The sequence below is a fragment of the Octopus sinensis genome, linkage group LG6 (assembly GCF_006345805.1).
Source record: "Octopus sinensis linkage group LG6, ASM634580v1, whole genome shotgun sequence".
NCBI classification, from domain to species: Eukaryota; Metazoa; Mollusca; class Cephalopoda; order Octopoda; family Octopodidae; genus Octopus; species Octopus sinensis.
Window position 1 is genome coordinate 61,271,389 of NC_043002.1, and position 10,769 is coordinate 61,282,157.

Here is a 10,769-nt window from a genome sequence, read left to right on the forward strand (position 1 = left end):
TTATATTTGGGGGATGATTGGATAATTTATTTACGTAACTAGTGATTTCACCTTCCTTTCTAAATGGGTAAAGTAGCTTAGAGTTAAGGTCTAATGTAATATCTAGGAAATTGACTATGTTAGTGCCTGGTTCATAGGTTATGCTAAGGTTGAAATCTTTAAAGAACCTATTACTTTTCTTTCTAATCCTTTCTAGTGTTGCACTGAAATCTGTTAATGTTTTTTTTCCTATAGTGACAACCTTTGACCCGCCTTTACCTTCCCGTGTCCTCTTTATATAGCAATTAACAACGGTACTGGTCAAGATTAGCATTCCTCCTTAAAGCTCTTAGATCCTTGCAAATTCTGAATCAGTCAGTTTGTCTCCACTGAAATAAACTATTCTGCGTAGTTGGATATTCACATCCCCGTCCCCTCTCAGTTACCCCTTTATACCCTATGGGAGTGATTGTCTCTACGCTCCACTAACTAATTATGGATAAATGCATCGTCTGTGAGTATGAAATCTTTCCTCATATCTCCAGAATCAAACTTACTTCAATATGGATGGATTTACATTTCCATTTTCTGGGAAACTAAAAGGTTTTTAAAATACTTTTTTAAGACCTGTTATATGACTGTGCAACATTAAAGAACTTTGGAAGACCGTTTGTTATCTAAATCTGATTTTTATAGAACTATCCCTGATGTTTCAGGAGTGTAACCTCACCCCCTTAGATGTTTGGAGAACTCAGATGTTTTTTCGGCTGATGAGTACGGGTCGTTATATTTACTGCAATATTTGCAGCCTTAATAAAGCTGGTCTTCGTACGAAACAATTGTACCGAAATATTGATCCATTTTTGTTGCTTTTTTCTTGTATATATATATAGGTATGAGTTAGAGCTGTTTAAAACCTTTAAGGAATGGTTAAATCCAAAGGCGCTCCTGATGATTATCTGCATAGGTACAATCCTTGGTAAAAAGGTGTACGGTAGCAGGTAATTCAGCGGGTAAACCGTAGTTTGAATTATATGCAAGAAGAAAATGGAGGAAATATAACAGGAATAATTTGGCCGTTTGCGCTAGTAAGCCATTATTTTCATTAATTAATATCGAAAAGCGGTAGTAATAGTACATTTACGATCTCCTCTGTTTACCAGTTTTAGTGGTAGACATCATCAGAATGCAGTCTTATGTAAAGGAAAGATGAGCGAAAGAGATAGGGATACATTTGTAACGAGAATAAAGACAAAGAATTGTGGTGTCTACCACTACAACTAGCTAAACCGAAACGATCGTAAATCTACCATTACTAACACTTTTCTTTATTAATTAAGAAAATTAATTGTTTGCTAGCGCAAACGACCACATTCTTCTTCTTATTTTTCCTCCATTTTCTTCTTGCATATATATATGTGTGTGTGTGTGTGTGTGTGTGTGTGTGTGTGTATGTACGTGTGTGTGTGCGTATGTGTGTGTGTTTGTTCGTGTGTGTTTGTGTATGTGTGAGTTTATAGATAGAGAAATATATATACAGTGTGTACTAATTATTGTCTGCATTAATTGCTAATAGTGTGTGTCCCATTCTTCATTTGTACGCATCCTCTTTTTTTCATCTTTTACAAATTCTACTACGCAATCATCAATATATGGGAAATAATAATGAATTTTTATAATATGCTAACTTCATTCTCAATATTATCGTTTTAGCCATCACGAAATAGATCATCGTCGATATTATTATCGTCATGAACATTATTCTGTTCCATTTATTATCTGCCATTACCATTTTCATAGTTCATTTTTAAATTCCTATATTAGGTGGTATCTCTTGTTTTGTGTGGTGCAATATCCATTCATCCTATTAATATTTCCGGACTCAGGACTTCAGTATGATTACAGTATTTATAACGCTGAAATGTAACAAACCATAGTTTTTCTCTTAAAAAAATTTAGGAAATATTCCTACGCACTATAAAACAAATTATCTAGCAATGACGTAAATTGATACATTATCGCTTGAATCAAATACAGAATGATGTCTAAAACAATAATCTCTTCATCTGGGATTAAGAGCCTGATGATATTTAACTGACACTTCGAATCTTTTGCTTACTTTAAGGAAGAATATTCTAGAAGGTGATTGCATCTATTTACACATCAGTTTTTGTAAACAAAAACAAGAACACACAGGAAAGATCACTATATATATATATATATATATACACGTGTCTTCCCTACCGAAAGGTAACCGCTTCCCACGCTTGCTGATCAAATGTTTTTGTCCCATTTTGTCTCAAATTTTGTCATTCCTGTTTTTATTCGTTACTGTTTCCAATTTTATCTTCGTCTCTTGTTTTCCTATTCGTCTCTGTTGTCACATTCTTTCCTTCTACCAAGGAAATCCTAATGCCCATAGCTTAGCTTTTCCTTGGGGCTGGCCGTTTTGGAGCAAATCTCAGAATTAAACAGCCGAAATTTGCCATGATGAATCGGTTTCTGACTGAAGAAAGAAGGCTCTGAATGACTGTCTGATTTCCGTGTTCGTCAATTCGTGAATTTCGCGTTCTTTATATATAAAGTTTTATTCTATATATATATATATATATATATTTAAGTAGGTGAATGAATTATCCTATGTTTATCGTCAGCATGGAAAATTCGTTTAACCGAAACCTGGGTAGCAAATTCACGTCAGAAAACACGGTTGAAGCGACCTATCAAGGGTAGAAACTCCGGGTTCATGTGTAGAAATTTGTGTGTTGTATATGAATAAATGAAAGAATGGAGTCGAACGAAGATGTTAACAAAATTCCTTCACTCTCGACACATGTTTCGAAGACAGCATGTTTTCATTCCAAAGAAATAAAGGGTGCATTATGCAATCTTCTCATCAGGAAAGAAAGGGAGCCTCTCTCGACAACAAGACAAACACAAATTTCGATGATTGCCTACATATTAAACAAAGCGATAATGAGTGTTTTTTTTAAAAAGACCGTTAGAAGAATTGACGTCAAAAATAGATAGTAGGAAGAGAAGGGATAAAGTAATAATAGGTAGGGAACAGTATGTTTGCTGTATGCATGGAAATGTGTGGGTGTGTGATTGTGTTAATGAGTGCGTGTGTTTGTGTGTGTGTATGTGTGTGTGTATAACTGCATTTGTGTCTGTGTGTGTGATTGTGTGTGTGAGAGAGAGACAGACGTCAAAGATAGATAGTAGGAAGAGAAGGTATAAAGGAATAATATGTAGGGAACAAGTGCGATATTTCGTCCGTCTTTTTATTTCTAAGTTCAAAATCCGCTGTGGTCTCCCTTTTTTTATTTTCAACTTTTATGGTGGCGAGAAGAAACACTTGAGCAATGGGGTCGATTTAATCGTCGGAGCCCCTCCTCGAAACTGCGAACCTTGAGCCAAAATTGGAAACCTTCATAATTTTCCTTTAATAATAAGACAAAGTCGACCTGGGAAGAATGTGTACTCACAACGTAAAAAAGGATCAAATGTCACTAAGAATTTCTCCCAGCATGTTAACATTTCTAGAAGAACCCTGGCTATTTGTATTAGTTTTCCTTGCTTCTGAAGTAGATATTTTTACAGTCCTATAGGAAAAACCATCAAAAGCCTTTCGGTAGTCGATCCAGGCTATACTGAGGCCTTTCTTCCTTCTGCGACTGTTTTCAGTTATGGCTTTATTGATCATTAGTTGATCTTTTCAGCCGTATGAGCCCTTCAGCATCCCTTCTGCTCTTCTGGAAACAGGTTGTTTTCTTCCAGATGCTTGATCATTCTCTGCGATATTATTTCAGTAAAGGCTGTAGAGAGCAACTTGTAGTAACTGTAGTAAATTATAGGTCTGTAGATTTGTGTTTTGCCGTTTCAGTAGATTTGGGGATTAGGATAGAAAGTATACTAGCAGTATCCCCCGGTGTTGCTTGGGATTGTTTCGACCCTTTAGAATTGAAATTGTTGAAAAGTAAAAATCTTGCATTATGCAACTTGTTATTCTCTTCAAGTGAACATTTTTCCAGTTGAAATACACCGAAAATTGGTGACACAAAAATCGTAAAAAATAGGGATTTTCATAGAAAAAAAGCAACTTTTTAATGTAAATAATTTTTGATGTTAACATGGTTCGATTTGAATTTTATCTTCTACAGAATAAAGAGCAAACCTTCTTCTATCATACTCTCAATTTTGGTCAACTTGCGCTGCAGGGTCTCCAAGGAGATAGTTTTAGTTGAAGGCTACCAAACCGGCCACGCACAGACAACTTCAGCTTTTTATATATAGATTTGCTACACACTACTTTCCATCCTTAATAATGAAACTTGGTAGATCCAAATGTTTTACACACAGAAACACACACAGATACACACAGAGATACACACACAGACACACAAGTTGAATTTTATATATATAGATTTCTCAACGGGGATTTCAGGGGAGAGTTTCAGGGAGTCGCTGGCGATGTATCGTGATGATCAAAACTCCAGCCTCAACGCAAAATGGTCAGATTTAATTCAAAGCGTTAAAAATGTTATGAAAACAATTGGTATGTGTTCACAAAGTCCAAAAGATTAATACGAAAAAACCCTCAAAGCGTTAAAAATGTTATGAAAACAATTGGTATGTGTTCACAAAGTCCAAAAGATTAATACGAAAAAACCCTCCAGGCTACTTCCCGAAAATTCCTTTCTTTGCCGAATTTCTACAATGCTTACGGCGATTCGTTTTTATAACTTGATTTTTTTTATTTTTCATGCAATTTACGCATGCTTGCACTCGTGGTGAACACAGTTCACGTCAAACAGCTGACTGAGTAAAGTTCACTATTCAATGCATGGGATAAGGCCTAAACAAAGACATTATCGATTTTTGTACTTGCGAGATGAATTTCGGAACAGAAATAGCGCAGTTCAATTTTCATTCGCCTAAACTTTAAGTGACCCATCTTTGGTGGTTCTACGATTTGTTGGCTAGGAGAAGATGTGCTGGGATGTTAAACACACAGACACACACACAGATACACAAACAGACACACAAGTTGAGTTTTATATATATAGACATATATGTACAGAGAGAGAGAGAGAGAGAGAGAGAGATCATGAAGCATTATCCATACTATGTTCAAATCTACAAGCACCAAATATAGGATATCTATTCCGATCTCGGCGAAATTTGAACCCAAAACGTAGGGCAGACGAAATACGGCTACGCATTTCACCTGACGTGCTAACGTTTATGCCAGCTCACCGTCTTAAACAAATGAATTATTTTCTACTTTAGGCACAAGTCCCGAAATGTTTTTTGGGGGAAGGGAGGCAGTCGATTACATTGATCCCGTTATGCAACTGGTACTAATTTATGGAACCTGAAAGGATGAAATGCAATGTCGAGCTCGGCGGAATTTGAACTCGGAACGTAAAGACGAAATACCGGTAAGGACTTCACCTGGCGTGCTAACGTTTATGCCACCTCGCTGCCTTAAACAAATGAATTATTAAACGTCTTTGGACTAAATCAATGTTTAGTTATTTATAATTGTTGAAAGGTCCACATCTGAGAAAGTTCCCTAAACTTACCGTCTATTTAGAATTGTAAAAACGTCTATATCATTGGTAATTAGGCTAGTTTTCTATGTTGGAGAATTGAACATTTCCATTTCCTCTTATGTACATTACGATGATAATTCGTGTACAATTATGCCATGTATAATAGGATTTTTCCCGAACAACCTTTTATAAATTTATCCTCTACATTCGAGAGATGTAATATTTTGGTTTAACATACACATACTATACATACATGTATACATGCATTAATACATACATACATACATACATACATACATACATACATACATGCATGCATAAATACGTACATACATAAATACATAGATATGAGGAGGTGCTGAGAAGTTCCTGGTTTTAAGGGTGTCGCGAATGCCCTGGCTGGAGGCTCATTCTCAATTCATTTACAGTGATTAGAAAGACTGAAGAAGCACTGCAATAAATGTGTGAATCGGAGAGGGGAATATGTTGGATAAAACCATAATTAACAGATTCTCCTGTATTTCCTTACAGCCAAAGCCAGGAACTTTTCACCACACACTCGTACACACACTGTATTTCATGTGGCAAATTTACACAGAATTATTCTTGAAAATTTGAAAATGCCAAAAAATGGTGCAAAGTGTTCCCTGGGTGCTAAGGGAATAAATTACAGAATAATACGATGAATTACTCTTAACTTATTTGAAATGTCACCGGAAATATAATTTCCACTATGGTGAAAAAGAATTGGACCATGAGTATCTTAATTATTCAGACTTAAAAAGAAATATTTCTAAGATATGTTTTCATGAATTTTTATTCTGATACTTGTTCGAAAAATATATATTGTGCGAAAGATTTTGTAATGCAATTGTTTAGGGTTCTCAAAATGATGTATATAGCTGATGTCTTTTAGCTGGTAAGTTTTTTTTTTACTTGTTATTTAGAGTATGGTCTATTTACATTTGGAAGGTGGTCATTAATTGTCAGCTGTGTCTTAGTAGTGCCTGTATAAAAAAGTGGTTCTGTTAGACTTTGATGTTCACAAAAGGATGCAGAAGTATCGATATATGTATTACGCTTGTATGTTTGATTGTATGTTTTTATGTACATATGTATGTATCTTTGTATGTATGTATGGGGAGAATTCACGAAAAAAGAAATCAAAAGACGAAGACAGGTGGTGTAGACAACAAACAGATGTATTAGTATAACGCTCGGGAAGTGAAAAAGTCTTTAAAGTTTCGAGCCTACTCTCTTCCACAGAAAAGAAGACAGAAAGAAACAAGGAGAGGATATAAAGAGTGAAAATGAAGTGAGAAAAATATGTATATATGTATATGTCTACGTCTATATCTGTATCTATATCTATCTATCTAGCTTATATATATATATATATATATATACATATATATATATATATATACATTTGCTAAAAAAATTCATTTACCATTAAATATTTCATCACTATTATTGTGAAATACATACTTTAACATGAGCATGTATAACACTCCAATATCCAATTAAAAATAATGTGCACATTTCTACTATTCTCTCTCTAGTGTATGCTAACAGTCAAGTCTTCCTTTAACTTAGCTGTAGTTGGTAAGATGTTAGATGGCAGAAAAGCATCTAAATTTCCTCCATATCTCATTTATATATGCATGTATATATTTATCTATACATTAATTTAGTTTTTGTGAGCATAACAATCTTTTGCTCATTATATTGTCAAAACTGCATTCGTTGATTTTATGTTACACAACAATTTTCTCCTGATGATTTCTCCCGATAATTTCTCTTCCTTCATCAGATTTCTCCCTACTTTCTCCAAGAATATCTATTTTATTTCAGTTCACTCTATATAACAGATACAATCCCACTTGCAATTTATTTAGCAATCGTTCCACGAGGTTTGGGCCATATATATTCCATCTAGAAATGAAAATCGCAATCATATTTTGAAATAAAATTATGTTAACTATTGTTAACATAATTTTAATTATTCTGACATCAATGGGTATGTAATTTTCAATAAATTTCTCAACCAATAATTTATTTTAAAAAGGAATATTATAGAGAACAATTGAACGAATGAATAATAGCAGTAAAACAGAGTTCTAATAAAACTTCTGTCTCATTATTAAATTGGTTACACAAAACAAGTAATATCTGATAAAAATGCCGCATAGTTTTTATACAACAGAAGAATAGGATTAAGCGGTCTTAAATCATTTGAAGTTTCAGCAGATGCATAATTTCCACTATGAAATGAAACAGCAGAATAATACAAACCTGAATACTGAATTTTGTTATAAGATTATTGCCATCAATTGTATAGCTACTGCAAAAATCATGAAACTGGAGCAATCTGTCATGTTTCTATCTCTTTATCTACGATTATAAATATATAGGTAAACAGATATACATAGTTATATGCACAAGTTAATTAAGAATCCTGTTTAGCTTCCTTTCAACATCGTGAATAATTGCCTACTTAATGTGATAATAGTGTGTCTCCTATTCTTTCTTTCTGTGAATCTTTGTTATATGCCAACATTGTTATATACTATGCCAACATGAACATGTTGACCATGTTAATGGTGTTACTAATATGCTATGACAATATCTATATCATCATAATCATCATCATTACCAACATCATCACCATCATCATCATTGCGACTTACTTCGTTAATTATGAAGAGTCAACACATAATATGAAAGATTCTATAGAAAACGTAGAAGTACATTAATAGGTAGGTAGATATCTAGACAAACATAATGACAGATCGATATAATTATATGTGTGTTTGCGGCGCGTGTGTACATATATATATATATATATATATATATATATAATATATATATATATATATATATATATAAAAATAGATAGATAAGAACAAAAGCAAGTACATGCCATCCAAGGTATAGAAATATACACGCTTATATAAACTGAGATTTCAATTGTGAGTGAAAGAAACAAATACATATGTAGATGGAAATACTGTATCTTTAATTTATAAAATATCGTGTAATTGGTTTTTTGATGCAATCTGTATACAGTCTGTCTCACGAATGTGGGTTTTCGAAAACATATGTTTCTGTAACTTTCGGGAAACTCTCTACTTGTAAATCATATAGCAATTGAAGTTCAGACAGTGATTAATGAGGGCAGAAAAACGCAAGAGACGAAAGAGTGTCGAAATTTATGTAAAGTACTTCTTGCGTTCTTATACAGTAATATATTGAAGTCGGAAATGTTGCCCGCAGAAATAAATCATCCATTTGCCATCACAACACAAATTATGGTTCTTCTGAACATTGAGATGGTGTTTTGAATTTGTTGTCCGATATTTGACCGTATGGCTCAATACGACAAATCTGGTGATTAAAATAAGGTTACTTCTTGGTAAGCATTTAAAACTAGTTTTAAAAATTATGTCCTTTCAAATAGCCAGCATTTCTTTCTTGAAAACGGCGAGCTCTTTCTAAAGAGTATTTTATCTGTAGTGTTTTTTAATTATTCCCACAATTTTTTCGCCTTAAATTTCTGGACGATTCCAGGTTTGTTATTGTATACATTGTCTTTCAAATAATTCCACAGGAAATATAGGAATGAATATAGTATCCTTTAAATCTTCTATAGTGAGCTTCGAGATATGCCCAGCCTGTTAAAGGCTCTTTATATGCTAAATGTTGCCCTGAGACCTCCGCGAATATGGCCTTCCCACACCTGGTACTTCAATCATAGTTCGCAGTTGTCCAAGCTGCTAGAATAAGTTAGGGGTCATTTGTTTAGGTAGAGGCTTGGTTTTGCACAATCGATAGAAAAATTTAGTTTTTTTTTTTCTTGTTACTCTGTCGTGAATTTTTCTCTGATTACCTTCCAAGAATTACATGTCAAAAATCTGAAACAAAAGATTTGAAAACGTTAATTGCAAAAACGCTATTATAGGTTAAAGTGTCTTGGTGAATTTTGAGCTACCCTATATATCTATAAATGTGAATGTTGAAAAGTTACTAAATACCCTATATATCTATCAATTGCGAAGTGGAAAATGTGTGTAAAGGATTAAATGTGCACAAAATTCAGTGACGGGTGTGGATAATATCAAACATGATCGGCGAAGAATGTTAAAAAATAGAGATTACTAAGAGTTCGTTCATACTAAGTTATTATAGAAAATGTGGACAAGAGGAAGTAGAAAAGAAGCGTAAAACTTTTTTGTTTACAGATTCTGCCATCTTGCGGTGGTTCATTCTTTTGATAACTTCATATATTAAAACAACGAAAACATTTAAAGAACATCAGGAAAATAATTGCCACGAATCAATATTTAAATATGTAAAATAGGATTATGATGATTTGGATAATTAGGAGAAATGTTGTAATGTGTCTCTTCGAACTACAACGAAGCGAACGAAAAGCTAGGCACGCGATGTAAAATTTCGTGCAAATAATCATGTTGTGGGCGTCTTGAAATTTAGATTAATTTAATATAATGACCGTCTAAACTGGTACAAAATATCCATATTTTTGTTTCTGTATAACTTTTATATATCAAATTTTCGGTTTATAAATTTGAAACAATGCTAATTTACAATTGTTGTAAAAAGGATAAAATTATATGTGCCCCATATTACAACTACCAACATATTCATTCGACTGTATTTGTTCAATCCATTACGAATTACGTATACATACAACTTTCTATGTATTTTAGGACCAATGTCCTAAAAGGCGATTACATTTATTTACATCAGTATATTTAAGAAACTGGAAGACAGTAATAAGATCTCGCTTATATGTTTATATGGCGAATGTTACACATATGTGGAAAATTCAACGCAAATTGTTTGAATTCTCGGTGCTGAGATATTGTATTGTATCTATTGTCCGAGATTTTGTCGTTGAAGTAACGAACAAGTAATTGAATTACACGCTATTACGAAGGAGTAGCTGTATGGTAAGAAGCTTACTTCTCCAACACATGGTTCCGCGTTCAGTCCTACTGCGTAGCCCCTTCGTCAAGTGTCTTCTTCTATAGCCTCGGGCCGACCAAAGCCTTTTAAACGGATCTGGTAGACGGAAACTGAAAGAAGCCCGTGGTATATATATATATATGTGTGTGTTTGTGTGTGTGCGTGTGTGTGTGTGTGTGTTGGTGTGTGTGTCTACGCAACGCACAAAAGTATCAAAGCATCAGACCTTCAGGCTCACTGTTG

At 33.9% G+C, this 10,769-nt stretch overlaps 1 protein-coding gene across 1 annotated transcript in view; it reads right to left on the reverse strand.

The window, feature by feature from the left end:
- Positions 1-8,578: 8,578 nt before the first annotated feature.
- The window catches only part of LOC118763735, a 20,993-nt gene continuing 18,802 nt past the window's right edge, over positions 8,579-10,769 (reverse strand). The window contains exon 4 of the mRNA XM_036503496.1: positions 8,579-9,451. The gene's annotated coding sequence lies outside the window, so the exon portion shown is untranslated. The remainder of the gene's footprint in view (positions 9,452-10,769) is intronic.